This window comes from Ornithodoros turicata, chromosome 4 (genome assembly GCF_037126465.1).
Source record: "Ornithodoros turicata isolate Travis chromosome 4, ASM3712646v1, whole genome shotgun sequence".
NCBI lineage: Eukaryota > Metazoa > Arthropoda > Arachnida > Ixodida > Argasidae > Ornithodoros > Ornithodoros turicata.
In genome coordinates this window covers 17,561,168-17,577,570 of record NC_088204.1, presented here as the reverse complement: position 1 = coordinate 17,577,570, position 16,403 = coordinate 17,561,168, and the positions used below count along the sequence as shown (strand labels likewise).

Sequence of the window (16,403 nt, the reverse complement as noted above, 5' to 3'; positions counted from 1 at the left end):
AACGACCACTACTTCGGCACCCAGGAACTCGACACCGTGCATATTTTCGTGATTTAGATTTAAAAGTGCATTTTCAACTTTCGATTTTTAGAGGTCTTATTTTTAAACTGTTTATTTCTGCGTTATCTATCGGATCGGACGTATGTTCGCTTCTGGCTGTTAGCTCTATCCGCTGAACCAGATCCCAACGGCAGGACACTGCCCCGTCATATGTGTCTTGGCCATTGCCACAAAGCGCATCATGAGTCATCCTGAAATTGGTGGACCAGCTTTGACATGCGTCATCCGAAACCTATGACCAGGCCATGTTATCGAAGGCAGAATGTACATCTTTTTCCCGTGTTTGTATGAATAGCGTGTCCACCCATTTTATCGAACGCCGTTCCATGGACGCCTGACCCGCAAGGTTAGGTCAGGAGAGCCTTTTACGTATTTCACACGCTACCGCAAGAAAAAGCGGCGGCCACCGATTCAATGAATCGGCGTAGGGGACCTTTTCTCCGGGGACCTTTTTTCCTACACCCTGGTATAGCTATACTGGCGGTCTTTTCCTGTCCTCGTTTGCAGCTTAGAGGGGCAGAAAAGCTCAAACATTTGTCCTCGCGGAACGAAAGATGACGTTACCTTGAGATCAACACAAAAGGAACGGGGATGCATCCGTTGCGTCTTTCGTAATTTATGATCGATAGAAAAAAAAGCAATTGATGTTTTCCTCTCCCTCTCTTTCTCAAGAAGCGCGACAATGAGGAGAGGCCCCCTATTGGTCTGCTCAAACGAATCGTTTGCGGAGACCAATGAGAGAGCGCTCCGCATTGTCGCGCTTCCTGAGAAGGAGAGGGGGAGGAAAACACTAAATTCCGTTTTTTCTATCGATCATAAATCACGAACGACACAACGGACGACACCCGTTCCTTTTGTATTGCTGTCAAGGTAACAGAATCTTCCATTCCACGAAGAGAAATTTTGCACTCTAGTGCCACTTTAAAGTGTCGCGCAAAATCGCTTTTTTCCTTGGCACCATTCACGTGTCTCAACGGCGAGCGGGCAATGCAGGTCCTACAAGCTCCTCCTCTGTAATTAAATTTGTAAAACATTTCGAACGCGTCTAACTTCCCAAAGCATCAAAAGAGGCAGCGCTTCCTCACTCTTTCGTTATTAGTTGAGGATCCGCCGCAGCGCACCCGGATAACAAAAGCATTTTGTTCAATGCACAGTAAAGAGCGTGGTAACCCTATAGACAGAGTCTTTTAAAAGCTCCTGACTCGGATGCTCCAGGGACATAATAGCTGTGTAAATACAGTATTTTTTTTTTTTTTTAGAGAGATCGAACTTCAACGATTGCTTTCGCGAGGGAAAGGGCCGGACGGAGAGGGCGGACTCCCTCATCTGGCAACGTTGACGCGACTCGTGCTGCCATCTCTTGGGAACGCACGCAACCACGCTAACCAGCTCTCCTGGAATCCTTGGAATTTTATGATACAAGACGGCCGCCGTCGAGTATGCGCGGTTGGTGCTACCTGGATCACCACAACCGGAGGTCAGGCATCCTAGAGTCACTAAATAAGCTACTCAGCGTCACTAAGCGTAGCTTATTTAGTGACTCAAAGGCATCCTTGCGAATCGGCTGGAAGTGTATTTTTGCACGCAGCAGCGACAAGAAAGCGACTTTCACTTTCTGGTGACTCTGATCGTGTAACAACGGGTTATGGCAATGAGAGCAACCGACGCGAAAAGAAAGCAGCAAACACAGGGCGCTGATGCTCCTGTGGGTCGCAGCTATTTCAAGCAACTTCTACACAACAGTTGTCGCTATTGTTCAAGAAAATTGGTAATCTGTCTGTGGGAGGTGTGCTAGCAAAATATCAAATTAATTACCATGAAAAATATGGAGAACTGAGAGCTAACGCTTTGATGTGTCATTGCAAAGAACTAAAATGTTGTGTCATTATTCACCCGCCACCTCATCGTTTTATATCTCATACTAACCAGTGTGCCAGTGATAGTGAACCACAAAGTCAGCGGCGATTTTCGTCATTCATCGTCTCTGAATGCATTTATTGTCGTGCCATCATAAACGAGAGAGAGAGAGGGAGAGAGAGATATATATGATGACGATGATATGGAGATTACGTCATTCATTGAGCAGAATGCTACCCCATTGCTATTGGGGAAAAATGAGAGAATGGTGATGAGGATGATGCTGACGACGCTGACGGTGTCTTAGAGGGAGTCGATCAGGCCGGTAGTTTCAAGGAATTTTATATGGTGGTATATAAAATCATAGTGATGATATTTCACTTTACCCCCCTTTAAGGGCTTACCGCACAAATGGGTTCGGACTAGCATCCCATTAGTTTCAATTTCATTCCACGAACTGCATATTGAATTATTCTTGTTCAATTCCACGGACTGCTTCAATTTCAATGCTTCCAAACTGTATCAAATCTAAAAAGGTCGTCGAAATCTGTCGAGTCCTCCTTTTTAATCACACCTCTGGTTTTTGCGCATGCATAATAGATACACCGAATCCTTCAGGTTCAGCCTGCAACTACTGGAATCCATAAGATAAACTCGCCCAACGATGCGATTTGACAAGCGTCAACGAACAAGGCTAAGTGCAGAGCATGTAGCCAGCTGTGCCTCTGAACCAGACTTGTGCGTAACGCGCTACTAGTAATTGCGTTACTTGTAATCAATTACTTTCTGAGTAATTTTTCGAGTAATCAGTTACTTTACTGTCAAAGTAATCTCTCGAGTAATCAATTACTTTTCCGAGTAATCGATTACTCGGTAACTGATTACTTTTCCAGCAGAGATTAACTTATCTTTCAGATGTTCTGCCCCAAGTCGAGCCCCTCGCGCCGTCAGGCTTTGTTGGATCGTTCTACTACAGCAAGCGGTGGTCACTGTAATAACGTTCTGGTATTTCAGGGTCTCTAACCCTAATCTCTTCCCTACACCAGTGCGGTGGTACCTGAAACTTTCGAGGTTTAGTGAGTTATGGGAAACTTCCACGGAATGTTCTTCCACAATCGGGGCAACGTCTTCCCGGGCGATAAATACAGTAGACGTACAGATCTACTTGTCGTACGCGTTTTCGTTTTTCGTGTAATTCGCGTTTTTCATGACCTGTAGGTGGCGCATCTAAACTTCAACATGGCGGACGTATCCAGGTTGTCGCTTAGTTTCGATTTTGAGATTTCTGAACTGCACTGTTAATTCTCGATGCGTTGAAGACGAACGAATATTAAACGCTGCTCATATAGTTCACGCAGGCGTAACCGGGTTGTCCAAAGAGAAGGCTATACAACAACAACAACATAGATGAATGGATGATGATGATGTGGGATGTTTCCCTGCGTTGGGTGCAGGACCCTACCCCATTCCAAAGAGGTTCATATGAGAGGATGACGAGGGAAGGGAATCCCTACAGTTCGTGAAGGAGGCCAGTGGCCCTCAGAAAGGAAAGAAAAGCGCCAAGTGCACGGCACTGATGTCCAGGGTTACTCCATGGGCCGAGAACTTTGCAGATGTTGAATGGCCTCTGATCGAGCATTTCAAGTTGACATTTAAACTCCGGTCGCTCGCATACGTACTGGCTGCAGTCTTCTAAAATGTGTCGGATTGCTGCCGGGACACCACAAGTTGTACACAGCGCCGTGTTGCTGTGGCCCAGCCTATACCGGAGTGCAGGGGTGAATGCGACGCTAAGTCGTAAACGACGTATGAGAGAGGTAAACAGGCGAGGGAAACCGCCTGGCATTTCAAATAATAGTGTTGGGTCAACAGCATACAGAAGCGACCACTGGGTGATGTCATGACACCATTCCTGATATAGTTGTCGCGTATTATTTGCGAAGTTCCGGCGTGTTTGATCAACCACATTTCGTGAAGGTGAATTTCACGTTTACCGCTTGCGACGCCGAAATAGCAAGCAGCGAGTGTCCTGCGCTGCAGGAATGTGAGAGACATGCAAGCAAACATTCTGCAGTTCTCTTGACAGCTAACATCTTCTAAGTGTGTAGCGCGTGTACGAATGTAGTTTACAAGTTACTCGGTAATGTTGCGACATCCGTGTGTCACTGGTGCGCATGATTTTGGGACACCTTAACGAAACGTCGCATTCTTTCCCAAGTGATTTGACGAGCTGATTCAAAGGCAGAGTTACAAAACTGACATGGTATACGTTTTCACGCTATCTCTTGCGCTTTCTTACACATAATGGCTATTCAAGTTTGAAACAAACTTGTTCTGTTTTGTCTAGACAAGTTTTTGCTTCCCTTCCTGACGTGAGTTGCACAGAAGTGTGCTTCAGAAAAGAAAAAAGAAAGAACGTTCACCAGATATAGGCAGTACCGCTCCAAGAGCTCTGCCAGACACACACAAGCATTGCTGATGTAACAGGTTTGCTGATTTTGAGTCGCTCAATCCATTTCTTCCGAGGATGCGTCGAAGTAGGCGGTATTCTATGTGTGGAAAGAAGAAAACGCGGAAAGACAAACTGCTATCCCCTCGGCGCGCAGAGTCGCATTGTCACACAGAACAAAACTAGTTTGCTTTAGTTCGCTGGTCGTTGTCTACAATGTTTACTTCATCCATGATTTCAACAGCAAAATACGGGTGCAGCTCAGCGATTCATGCGAAAAGCAGCAACTTCTCTGCAAGTGTACGCGGGGTCGGCCGGGTGTGCCTGTTTTGGCTAGTCCTGAGTTTCACCGCTGTGCGGCGTCGATTTGGTGAAAAACGCGGATTGCAGCTGTTCCGCTGTTGAACACTTTTCTGTTTCATCTTTTTTTTTCTGAGGCACACAAAGACGGGTAGAATTTGCGTGAATGCTGAGTAACGACCGGAGTAACGAGTTACTTTTCTACTTGCTACTCAATTAGATTTGGAGTCGAGTAATTGGTAACGGTAATCAATTACTTTTTTCGAGTAACGAGCACAAGTCTGTTCTGCACTGAGTCGTAACCTGCTCAGAGAAAAATTCCTGACGGCTGAAGCTTCGGCAATAAGACGCTAACAAATGTCGGTACGAATAAACGCCTATTTTTATACGCCACAAAGTTTCGATGGCCACAACGACCCTAAACGACGCGTCAATCAGGAGATGAACGCGCTCGCAATCAAGGCTACTATTCATACGTTGCCCCAGGGCGACGGCTGCAAAAAGCGTTGCGGTCCATCAGTCATGGAACTTTTACGGCTCTCACTCAACAAGCGCCAGCGGAAACGTTTTTACAACCAGCTTAGAGGCGTCCTTGGACTGTGGCGGTGTTTGCAGGCATGAGACGTACAATACACGCAAACTACATTATTGTATTCTCCCCTTCCCTTCAAATGCATTGTCTTTGCTTGGAGGCGAAGAAAATGGTCTCGCGGACGCCCCCTTTGGAGATAAGGCTTAGAACGGCGGTTATAAAAGCACACTCAAAGTACAAAGGCTTTCCGAGTTCAAGGCAGCCAATGTGATGACGCCAGGTAGCGTGAAAGAAAGAAAGGCTAAATACGGCCTTAAATACAAGCAAAATATAAAGTTGAAAAATAAAGCTCAAAGCGACACTCTGAAGTCTGAACCCAAACAAAGATAAACAAGGTAAACAATATTGCTGTTACATGACTTCTTTTATTATGCTCAGAGTCACCGTTATTTCAATTAAATTCGCAGTCCCTAATTTATGATTAACTTTATAGACCCACTTCAGTTTGTAAACAAGAGGGCGCATCTGCGCACGCGCATGGAGCAGACGTAACTGCTTGGCGAAAGAGAGTATAGGAAACCGCATGGTGTATACGACGCATTTGGCCTTTCTGTACCGCGCAGCATATGCAATAGCTGCACCACTTTGCGGCATGTCTCTAACAGCGACCGAAAACACACAGTGACCCAATGACCGCGCGATTTTTGCCCAACGAACGGGACAGCAGCAGCGCCGCAGCATCGCTATGACGTCACGCACTGAAGTGAGTGACGTAACTATCACGGTCTGTAACTTCCTCTTCTCTCGAGCAATCGAGCTGGCGATTCGACATGAAATTTTCTGATTACGTCTTGTTATATTACAAAGCAATCCTCAATCAGTTTTATCTCAATTGCACACCCTCGTGACATCCGCCAGGTGGCAGCAGCTCATGCTTACGTCACTGTGAAACCGAAATTTAACATGGCGGTTCGATATGATGAATGAAATCTCGCATACGGCATGTACACGTAACTCACGGTCGAGTACAAGTCCAATTTCAAAATTTCAATCGACAGTTCAAAGAGAGAGAGAATATATATATATATATATATATATATATAGCGGTGGGATCTGAACCAATCTTCACCGACTGACGGTCAACTGCGGTAACCAATGCACCGCAGTTCCACAAAACGCTTTCAGGACAAATCTTACCCGAGTTCTCTAAAGAACCAGTGGTTTTACCGAGACTAGTTAAAAATTCCCTTTGCTCCCTCGAGCAGTGCTAAAACGGAAACCGAAGAAATCCCATGATGAGACAATGAGGAACTCCCATAACTCTATATGCCCCGAGACGCAGAAAAAACTTACATTCGCGGAAGAACCTTTGTGCACCATAAACTCGTTCCATACAAATAAACGAAGGGCAAGACATGAATCACGAGAGAACGTTTTTCTTGTTCAACGGGAATGCTCATCCCGTACCATAAGTGTCGTTGGCCCCTTACATTCTATCGCCTTTTGATGTTGAATATGCATTCGATCGTTTCACAAAGAGGGCAACTCGTTCCTGAATATATATAAAAAAAAAGAAGTGGTACAGATTATGATACGCACATGAAAAGATCTGAGGCCGAGGTCGTCGACGGCGGAGGACGAGACGAAAGATGAAAAAGGGAGCGCTTTTCTTCCTGAGGAGGGCTTGAGGCGTGCATCTGTACTGGATAATAAGTTTACTGGAGCACTAATAAGCCGCTGTCACGTAACTATACAACACGTAAAAAAAAAAAAAATAGGACGAATAACATTACAGAAAAGAGACAACGCGCCATGGACGATGATGACAGACAAAAAAAAAAAAAAAACTCACCATGGAAATTACTATGGTTTCTACTGGATTTACGTTACTGCATTTATTAATTGCAATGGAAGCTGACCGGCACAGCTCTTCTGAAGTAGCGATGTACATTCCCCTGGATTCAAGTAAATCACGTTCTTACAGAAGATCAGTACCCTTTTCCACTCCACCCTGCACCTTTCAACACTACAAAGCACCCTGTACCCTCTCCTTCCCCTCTCTCTCACAACGTCGATACGACATCTTCGTCACGGACAACAACATGTCCGATACACGCTCCCATAAATCCCCCGCACATATACTACAGCGCTTTCAAAAAGCAATAAGAGCGTCCTTTCATCCCCTTCGCTCCCTATTTTCCTTGTTCACCCAGCGCGCGCGAAGCCCTTTAGGATGTCCGATCCCCTTAGGAAAACATGATCAAGAACACAAAATTCCTACATCCAGAAAGCAAGGAGCAATCTCAAACACCTTCGACCGAGTCAAGATCAGAAACAGAGAGGGAAGTAAAAAAATAAAGGTATGTGCGAACTATCAAAGGCATGCCATGCGACAAGCTTCGGCAAAAACAACCGTTGCCCGTGACAACGGAACCCGAGCGCTGACTGCTTCGTTCGTCAGGGACGACTGCGAGCAGGGCGTACGGCTTTGTCGAGGCCAGAACGACGTGTTACGCCAGGAATAGGGCGGGGGCTATCTGCTTTTTGCCCTTCTTTTTATAGCGTGGGAAATAACCTCGTTATATCAGATAGGAACGGCCATTAATTTTACAGGGACGGCTGGTGCGTCTTATCTTGCGCGAGGAGATTAAAGCCGGTGTCCTGTTCCTATGGCCATGTTTCATTGGACTGCACAACTACGTTCTAATAGGCGTTTCGTTCGTAAGTTTCCTGCCTCGAGCCGCAGCATATTTTGCGGACTTTTATAATCCCCTAAAACTACCTGCGGCTATGCAGTACAGTCACATAGTATGTTATGCAAACATGACAAGAAGCGGGAAGGGGAGGGAAGGCTCGCGAAGGGAGAGGAGGAGTGTTTCCTGCAGAGTGTTGACTAATAAGTATCCTGTAGAATGTAACAGCATATAATGCTCTGCTACACGCTGTTAAAAACAGCAGAAGTAGTTCTCTCTTTCCTGCACGTCCGTGGGTAGAGGTGGGAGGGACCGGAACGGTTATGACGTCACTTCCTATCCGCTTCCTTACCTTTAGAGCACACGCGTAGCTGTTCCGGAAACGCCCCCTACGATACAAAATATTGACGTCCACGAAACCACCGTTCACGTTCGCTACTGTATTATCAGAAGACACAGAACGCATGACTCGCCGAACACAAACCATATGTGCGTTCGAATCCGCCGTATACAACTAGTACCCCGGCATTTATGTATGCCTTGTTTTCGTCCAAGTTCCCGTCTTTTTAGATTTTGTGCTACACAGGGAAAAAAGTTGTTTTGCTCCCTCTCTCTTTCTCTTTTTTTTTCTGGCGCTCTTTGTACTTTTACTACCACCCACCTAGAAGATTCTCAATTCGAACAAGATGATATACGGTTCTGCAGGAACATCAATTTCTTTCGCCTGCGGGAGAAGAAACGGCACTGCGGAACAAGGTACAGGAAGCAGTTTCCTGTTATGGAGATTGCATACAGCACGTTATTCGCAAGGAGAAAGAGAATGAGTTTTAAAAAATGTGAAAGAAAGTCAAACGACATAGTGAGTGTGCATTTATAATTCCCAGTCGAGGCCTTGAATATTCATACAGAGTGCTTTTATTTTCTATTTACGAATTAAGGATTCGACATCCTCAATACACCTCTCCTTCTTTGTAAACAAATGACGTTATAGTGTCCGACAGCGCCACCAATTTGGTAGATTTGAACTACGCTCGGAGCTAGGGGGCGAACAAGGTTGCACCCGAAAGCTACGGTCTTGAGGGGACTACGATGGTCCCTGAAAGGGACACGAACTTCGGTCCTACTTTTCTTTCAATAGGAGGCAGCGAACAAGTTGCCCATTCGTGGAACCCAGCCCTCCTCCTCCCATTTGTTTCGGTTTCAGTCTGTCTACCAACGTCATGATGACGTTTCTCGGGTAGACGTCTATTATAACAAATGGCTTACCGGTGACTTTTCCCTGTGTGTTTTGGACTACAATTGTCTCGTCGTGTGAGGCAGGGGGCAGGGGACGCAGAAAGATACCTGTAAGGCAAGAAATAAATGGATTTAAGGAATGAATAAAGCTGAATTTGATGAATTTGCTCTGGAGTTCAGTCAACAAAATATTGCGTATAAGAACACACGCCCAAACAAATGATGATGAGATGGGGATGATGCCGGCCAGCAGGCTGGGCGCTGTTCCATGTGCCAGTGTGCAAGAAATGAATTACGTCAAAAGCTAAAATGGTGACACGTAAGCATTGCAACATTGCATAACAATATATTGTGGTGAACACAATGTGTCATTGATGGTGCAGGATGTGAGGTTATCACCGATCCTTGTCAAGTACTTGCTCTCAGTGAAAGCACGCAGCAAACGAATGTGCTTCAGGTTGTCCGTTTTTCGCTTACCGCATTTGTACCGCGAAGCCACTGTGGCTAAGAGTAGTGTACTGGCACCGTGGTGCATGTTAAGGGTATGACTTTTTCGGGTTAAACGCCTTTCCCGAATTCGGTGGGTAAAGTCGGATGCTAATGAAGTGTTGGTACATTCAGGTATAACATGAAATGTGCTTCGCATAGATTATTGTTGCACTCAACTTACATTTACTACATCAGACATGCGTATACAGGGTGTCCCAGAAAACATGTCATTGAATTATAATAAAAAAAACTACGCCACCTAGAATCATGCGGTCAAGAGCATTTGTTCTTATTAGGTTTTTGCCACCTCCTAATGTGAATGTCATGTACTCCAAGTTTAATTATGTAAATATTTGCGAACTCAACTCGGAAATTTGCCAAGTAAAGGTCACTTTTTTACCCCACCAATATGAAGAGCGTGCCGAATTCACTCAAATTCATGATAATTCACAGTGATATTCACGAGCTATCCCATCGGAAAAAATAGCCGAATACCATGCTTTTCGGAGCACCCGACCATAGCGCGCGATGACTTTTTGAGCGCAATCGCTCTCAGTGCGATGAAAGGAGGTTCCGAAGCCAGCCCACAGAGTGATAGTAGAAAAAGTAACAGTTCCTAAAATTGGGAGAGGGAAAGCATTATCCCAGCGAAAGTCGGACGTGATAAGTCGTGCCTGTTTTATCTCTTTCTGCGATGTCGGGGAGGGCTGGGTTTCGAACCTACTTTCGTTGGACTGACAAAGATTGCGCTGAAAAATTCATCGTGCGCTAATCTGTGCGACCTCCGTAGAGCATGATGTTCGGCTATTTTTTCCAATGGGATAGCTCCTGTATATCCGTGTCAATTATCATTAATTTGACTAAATTAGACACGCTCTTCACATTGGTGGGGTAAAAAGTGACATTTACTAGTCAAATTTCCGACTTAAGCTCGCGAAAATTTACATAATTAAACTTGCGTTACACGACACTCACATGAGGAGGTGGCAAAAACCCAGTAAGAACAAATGCCATTGACCGCATGACTCTAGGTGGTGTAGTTTTTTTATTATAACTCAATGACACGTTTTCTGGAACACCCTGTAGATTGCTTCTAAACAGCGTATGCGACACAACGTGATACATGATTGGAATTCGTCGAGAAATCGTGCTTAGCCCGAAATTGTCCGAAACTGAATCGGGAAAATAATCGAGAGGAATCGGGTTTTTACCCAAAAAAAAGTCCCACCATATGTATATTCCCGCACAACGTGGTAGTGCACTTTCATGCCGACAGATGGCGATCAGTCAGTAGAGCTCTGGCTCTGTATAAAAAAAGGGAGTCCGGATATCATGCAGCCTAAAGGGAGGCGGCTCCTATCCTATCCAATCCAATCACCATCCAAAATGGCGCTGCCCATGTGGGATAAGGGGATAGGTAGTGAGCATAGGTTGATTGCAGACTTGTACGTAACGCGTTACAAGTAATTCCGTTACTTGTAACCAATTACTTTGAGTAATTTTCCGAGTAATCAATTACATTTTTATACAAGTAATTTTTCAGGTAACTAGATTGCAATTTTGAGTAATCAATTACTCAGTAATTAACCGAGTAATCAGTTACTTTTGAAGTACAGTCTGACTCAAAATAACAATGCTCTGTGAGAAATTTACTGTGTCTTTGTTGGGGCATTCTACTGTAGTAAGCGGAAAAAATATCGTTGCTACTTCTCGCGCGCGGGTCTTTCGCGTTATTTCAGCTGTGCCAATCACTTGGAAGTTTGGGTTTTTCTTTGTTTTCAAAGCACAGAGGGTGTGGAAATTTTTGCATGAATTGAAAGTAACGGCCCGAGTAACGCGTTACTTTTATACTCGTTACTCAATTACATGTTGAGTCGAGTAATTTGTAACGGTAATCAATTACATTTTTGGAGAACGGGCACAAGTCTGGAACTTCATCGATAGTGTCCCGTATATACCTCAAGACGTCTTGGTCAGACAGCTGAAAAAGTGGGTGGAGCTTCAGGCAAAGGCATGTCCCACTAATGGCCGGACTCTCTTTTAGTTCACGGCTCTGCCATAATATATTCTGAGAAATACAGCATCAGCACGACACATCGACGTGGTATAGCTTCGGAGCAGGGAATTAAATCACTGCACTGGCATGGAAACAAACGCCAGTTACTTCCTCAAATTGGCGTAATAACTTATCCCCAATGACAACAAACGGGGGAACCACGTAAGTCCACGTAAATAACGGAATCTACCTCGAGAAAGCGACTCCAACCAACGAAATATAAGGTTGTGCCACAGACGTTCGAACATGGTTAGAGTCTCCAAATAAATTGCCCGCCGTCAGTTCCCATTGCAATTGCCGTCGCTCTATCGAAAAGAGTTCTTCGTCGCGGCCACCACACGTAAAATGCTCACTTTTAACCTTGGCAGTCCAGCTTTATTACTTTCGAACCATATCAAACTCCGCTAGCAGAAAGTGGGGCAGCTATATATCCATGGTCCTCACTGAATTTTGGAACAAAAGTTCGTTGTTTCTTCCTTTTGTCTTTTTCTTCTTTTTTTTTTTTTTTTTCAATGACGCTTTGAGGTTCAGACGTCTTCTGTCTGGGATGTAAAACACAGTTTATGACCAGGGCTCCAATATTTTGCAGAAATATTTATAAGCTACAAGTATCACATATGAGAGTATACACGGAGACTGCACAATATCAGTTCACAGATGCGACTGCAAACTACCGAATTTTAAAGATCATAGTACAGAAAGAAAAATTTATGAATAGAATAGAGAGTGCCTTTCATTTCTGTCGTTCTTGCTGCTGATTCCTGTTGCAATAAAGAGCGCTAACTCCTACGGTTTTGACACACACACACATAAAAATCGGATGATGATGTGGTGGGTCATCTGCGGTTTTGAAGCTACAGTTCTGACTCCGGAAAAGCGTAATTTGCACCAATACCTGTAAACAAGAGCGATGACGTCACACCGCCACGTTCCCCATTTTAAAGAAGCTTAGCATTAATAACCAGCGAGAGTCCCTTTCCGCCTATACGTCTTGATGCAGCCTTTGTAAAGTCATCCTAGGATTATACTATACGTTCTGCATAATCCGCTCTAATTGCGACTGCATTAGACGACATAACATCTAATATATTTGAGCAGCGTACATGCACGCGCCTCTCGTCTAGGTAAAAATAATGTCGCGAGAGCAATTCGTGACTGCCCGCGGCTTTTATGCCAGTCCTGTCCACGTAACACTGTAACGCCATATAGAGATATCGCCAGCTTGCAGGCTTTCTCACTAATTGATGTAGACAAAAAAGGAAAAAAAAAAATCGGGGTTGGTGACGGAAAATGAAAAACGGACCGTATGCTGTAAATGAACTGCCCGGATCCATTATGGAAGCGAAAAGAGGGGAAGGGCAAAGGATGTGGAGCCATAAATAAGTGACCGGCCCGACTCTGGGGAAAAACGCACCATAATGAATTGATGAGAAAGAAACCATTCTCCCATTACGGGGCCTACGGATCGGGACAAGGTGTGATTCTTTCATGCTTGGAAGGGGGAGGGGGGATGTGACATGATGGAATCTGCCCCCGCACGATGCTTTAAACTTATTGCTTTTTTTTTTTTTTTTTGTCGTTCGATGCATTTGGTACGGCGACACTGGCGCCGGTTTTCTTCCCTGGTGGCGGGCGGAGGAAAAGTTTTCCGGCATATTCTACAAGCGTAGATGGCGATATCACACGTCGTCGCTTGAATTCTGTCGTGTGTTCGACCCCTCAGTGAATATATATACAACGCTTGCTGAAATAACTACAGGAAACTGTGAAATGACTGAAATAAATGCTGGCACTAACTTATCCTTGCCACCACGGGTGGCACTGGTGGCAGTGAGCGAGGGCGCCCTCTGGGCCCATACTAAGTGGACTGCGCAATGTTTGGACAGCGCGACGCCTACCTTCTCGACGGAAGAACCAGTGTGTGCCCTCCCGGTGGACTAGTTACGTACTTATCGCCGGCTTCTATCGGTAGGACGCACGCGTCCGGAGACAGCGGCGGAGGATCGGAAGAACCAAAAACAGACTATCTTTACAGCGAGTGACTAGCAGGTCGTGTTGTGCCCGTTACCGAAACATGGTATCGCGATACGGATACTCATTATTTGAGTAAAAAGTATCGAAATACCGATATCGATGCTTCTTTCTTAAAGTAACAGAGTGCCGTTACCGCAACTAAAAAAGGTAACGTGATACTATGGCCGATACTTTTGTTGGAATACGAAAAGGATGCAACATAGAAGTAGATTGTACATATTTGAGCAGTTTGACATATTTGTAACAGTAGTTTGCACGTGGAACATTAACGTTTTTACTGTGTCAGTTAAAAGCAAAGCGTAATCTGGGCAGTTACTCGTGTAACTATATAATTATGTTAATAAAATATTCTGAAAAGAAGTCTCCCTTACGTGAAACACCCCATTTGCATACAGTCAACCCTCGATTTATGAACACCCTCAGTTCCCGGAAAAATCGTTCATAAATCGAGGGATTTATAAATCGGAAATTCCGTTAAGTCAGTACTATCGGCTGACGAAACAGTATTTGTGAGTTGGAATTGTGTTTATAATGCAATATATTGTGTAATGTTGCTTTCGACCAGGCCTTCTGCTATACACTTGGTCGTCCCTAATGCGTCCCCAGAAAACCCGTTTGTTGTTCGAATCTCGAGGGGTTAAAAACCAAGGGTGCAATACCCGAAAAAAAGATTCGTCCGTTCCGGCATCATTCATAAGACCACGGAATAATCCATTTGAACATTTCTGTTGACCTCGGAACCACCCGTTGATAAATTGAGGGCAAAAACGCTGGGCAACTCCTAGTTGGTTCTCAGAAATTCCATTCATTATTCGGATATCGAGGTTCATAAAACGAGGAACGGAAACGGAAAATGCATGTAAAGAGTTTGGTTCCTCGTGCTCCTGTTCATAAAACGAGGGAATTCATAAATCGAGGGTTGACTGTAATAACAAATTGGTAGAAGACAGTTCTGCAGTAAAAAGACAGCATATTTGTTATATAGCTCGGACACTTTGCATTGCTTTTATCGATAGCCATCCTGGCACGCCGTGGTCTCTCCGGCAGCTCACAGAGGCCAATATGACAATTAATTAACCCACACATACCCTGGAGGCCGGTGACCTTGCCAATGACCAAGGAAACCTATCCAAAGTTAATACCACAGTAATATGAGCGTGACTCAGTGCGACACCGTAGCTTAGCAGTGGTATTTCCTAATTCTTTTCTTACTTATTTCTTTTATTCTTCTTTGATTTATTTTCTTTCTTTTTTGGCGGAATAGCAAGCCGGCGCCCGTTTGGCTGACCTTTCCTTTTTCCCCTTTGTTTTAATAAATACACCCCCCCCCCCCCCCCAGTGTGCACTGTCAAGGACTTGACCTCTGTTCGTTGACCTCACTTCTCTTGTTGAGCGCAGTATGGTTAAAAGTGAACATGTGTTTGGTATGATTCCCGTTACCGAGCACGTAGGCGTGTCTACAGGCTTCTTGTCAAGGGCTAGGCGGACCAGTGACAATGAATAATAGTAAGAAATATTGTCGGTGAGGGAAGAGTGGGGCACTAAAAAGGTATCGGTAACGATACAGAGATCGCGTTACCATAAATTTGTAACGGAAATACTTTTCTCCGATACCGATAAAAAAAGTATCGCGATCCGCACTACCATACCAAAAAAAAAAAAAAAAGGTATCGACTACTGTAACGATGTTATGTATACAGCACCGCTAGCATGGAACAGCATATCGAGAAATGTAACTTCATTCATAATCGAAAGCACTGATGCCGAAACCTGGAACATCAGAGCTTAGTCCCATCCAAGCCCAGCGAAAAAAAAAAAAAAAAAAGAGCAGACGATGTACACCAGGAAGTGACGTCACTCTGTTGGCGACCAACTGGAAAGAACTTCTGTTACGCAAAACTGCTTCACTTCTCTCCTCAGGGGAGGGTGCTGTGTGCGCAGTGCACGTAGCATAAAGGTCACTCTTGGCGATTCGACAAACGCGAGGCCGGGTTCTTTGAAGTCAAACAACTAAGGGAAAAGGTGCTGACGCCAGGACTCGAACCTAGTCCCTCCTCAAGGCCGGGATCGTTGTTACCTGCAACTGTCCAATCTCCTGCCACGCTTATTGTTATTGGGATTACTTTTTTTGTAGCTCTATTGCGTCACTGCCACAAGTCGACTACAAGAACTTATGAAAGAGACTGACAGGAAACTAGCCGATAGCCAAGATGGAGGCCTAACGGTTATCCCTCCTCTAAAACGGAACACAATGCCACCCCTCCTCTCCTACGCTGGGGCGGGTCATCGAAAGAAACAATAAAATAAACGGTATAAAGTTCGATACATAAGCGCATAAAGATAGGCTACAGAGTCTTCCAGACATTCTTTTCTTCTCATGGGAATTCGTTATATTTAGCTACCCCTTTCTCTGTCGGACGTATTGGCTCGCCAACCACGCCGAGCACGCGAGTTGCTGCTGCCCGCCAGAGCCCCACAACTCGGGAAAACCGAGCGTCGGACGCAAGCGCTAAGAATAGCAAGCGTTGCACTGGCGCCAAGTCTCCAAATGTCGGCTCCTTAAATGATGCATAGCCTTCCAAAGTGCCGTTTAGCAGCCCGTCCATTTTCCCTTTTTTTTATTACTTTTCTGGAGCTGGCTCACTATAACCGTGGCACCTGTGTAAACATGAGTAGTCAATGAATGGGTGTATGTCT

The 16,403-nt window shown here is 44.9% G+C and overlaps 1 protein-coding gene across 3 annotated transcripts in view; it reads right to left on the bottom strand.

Annotated features, from left to right (window-relative positions):
• The window catches only part of LOC135391209 (uncharacterized), a 147,620-nt gene that overhangs the window by 85,849 nt on the left and 45,368 nt on the right, over window positions 1–16,403 (bottom strand). For all 3 annotated transcript variants that reach the window (XM_064621362.1, XM_064621360.1, XM_064621363.1), the window contains exon 2: window positions 9,158–9,235. The gene's annotated coding sequence lies outside the window, so the exon portion shown is untranslated. The remainder of the gene's footprint in view (window positions 1–9,157; window positions 9,236–16,403) is intronic.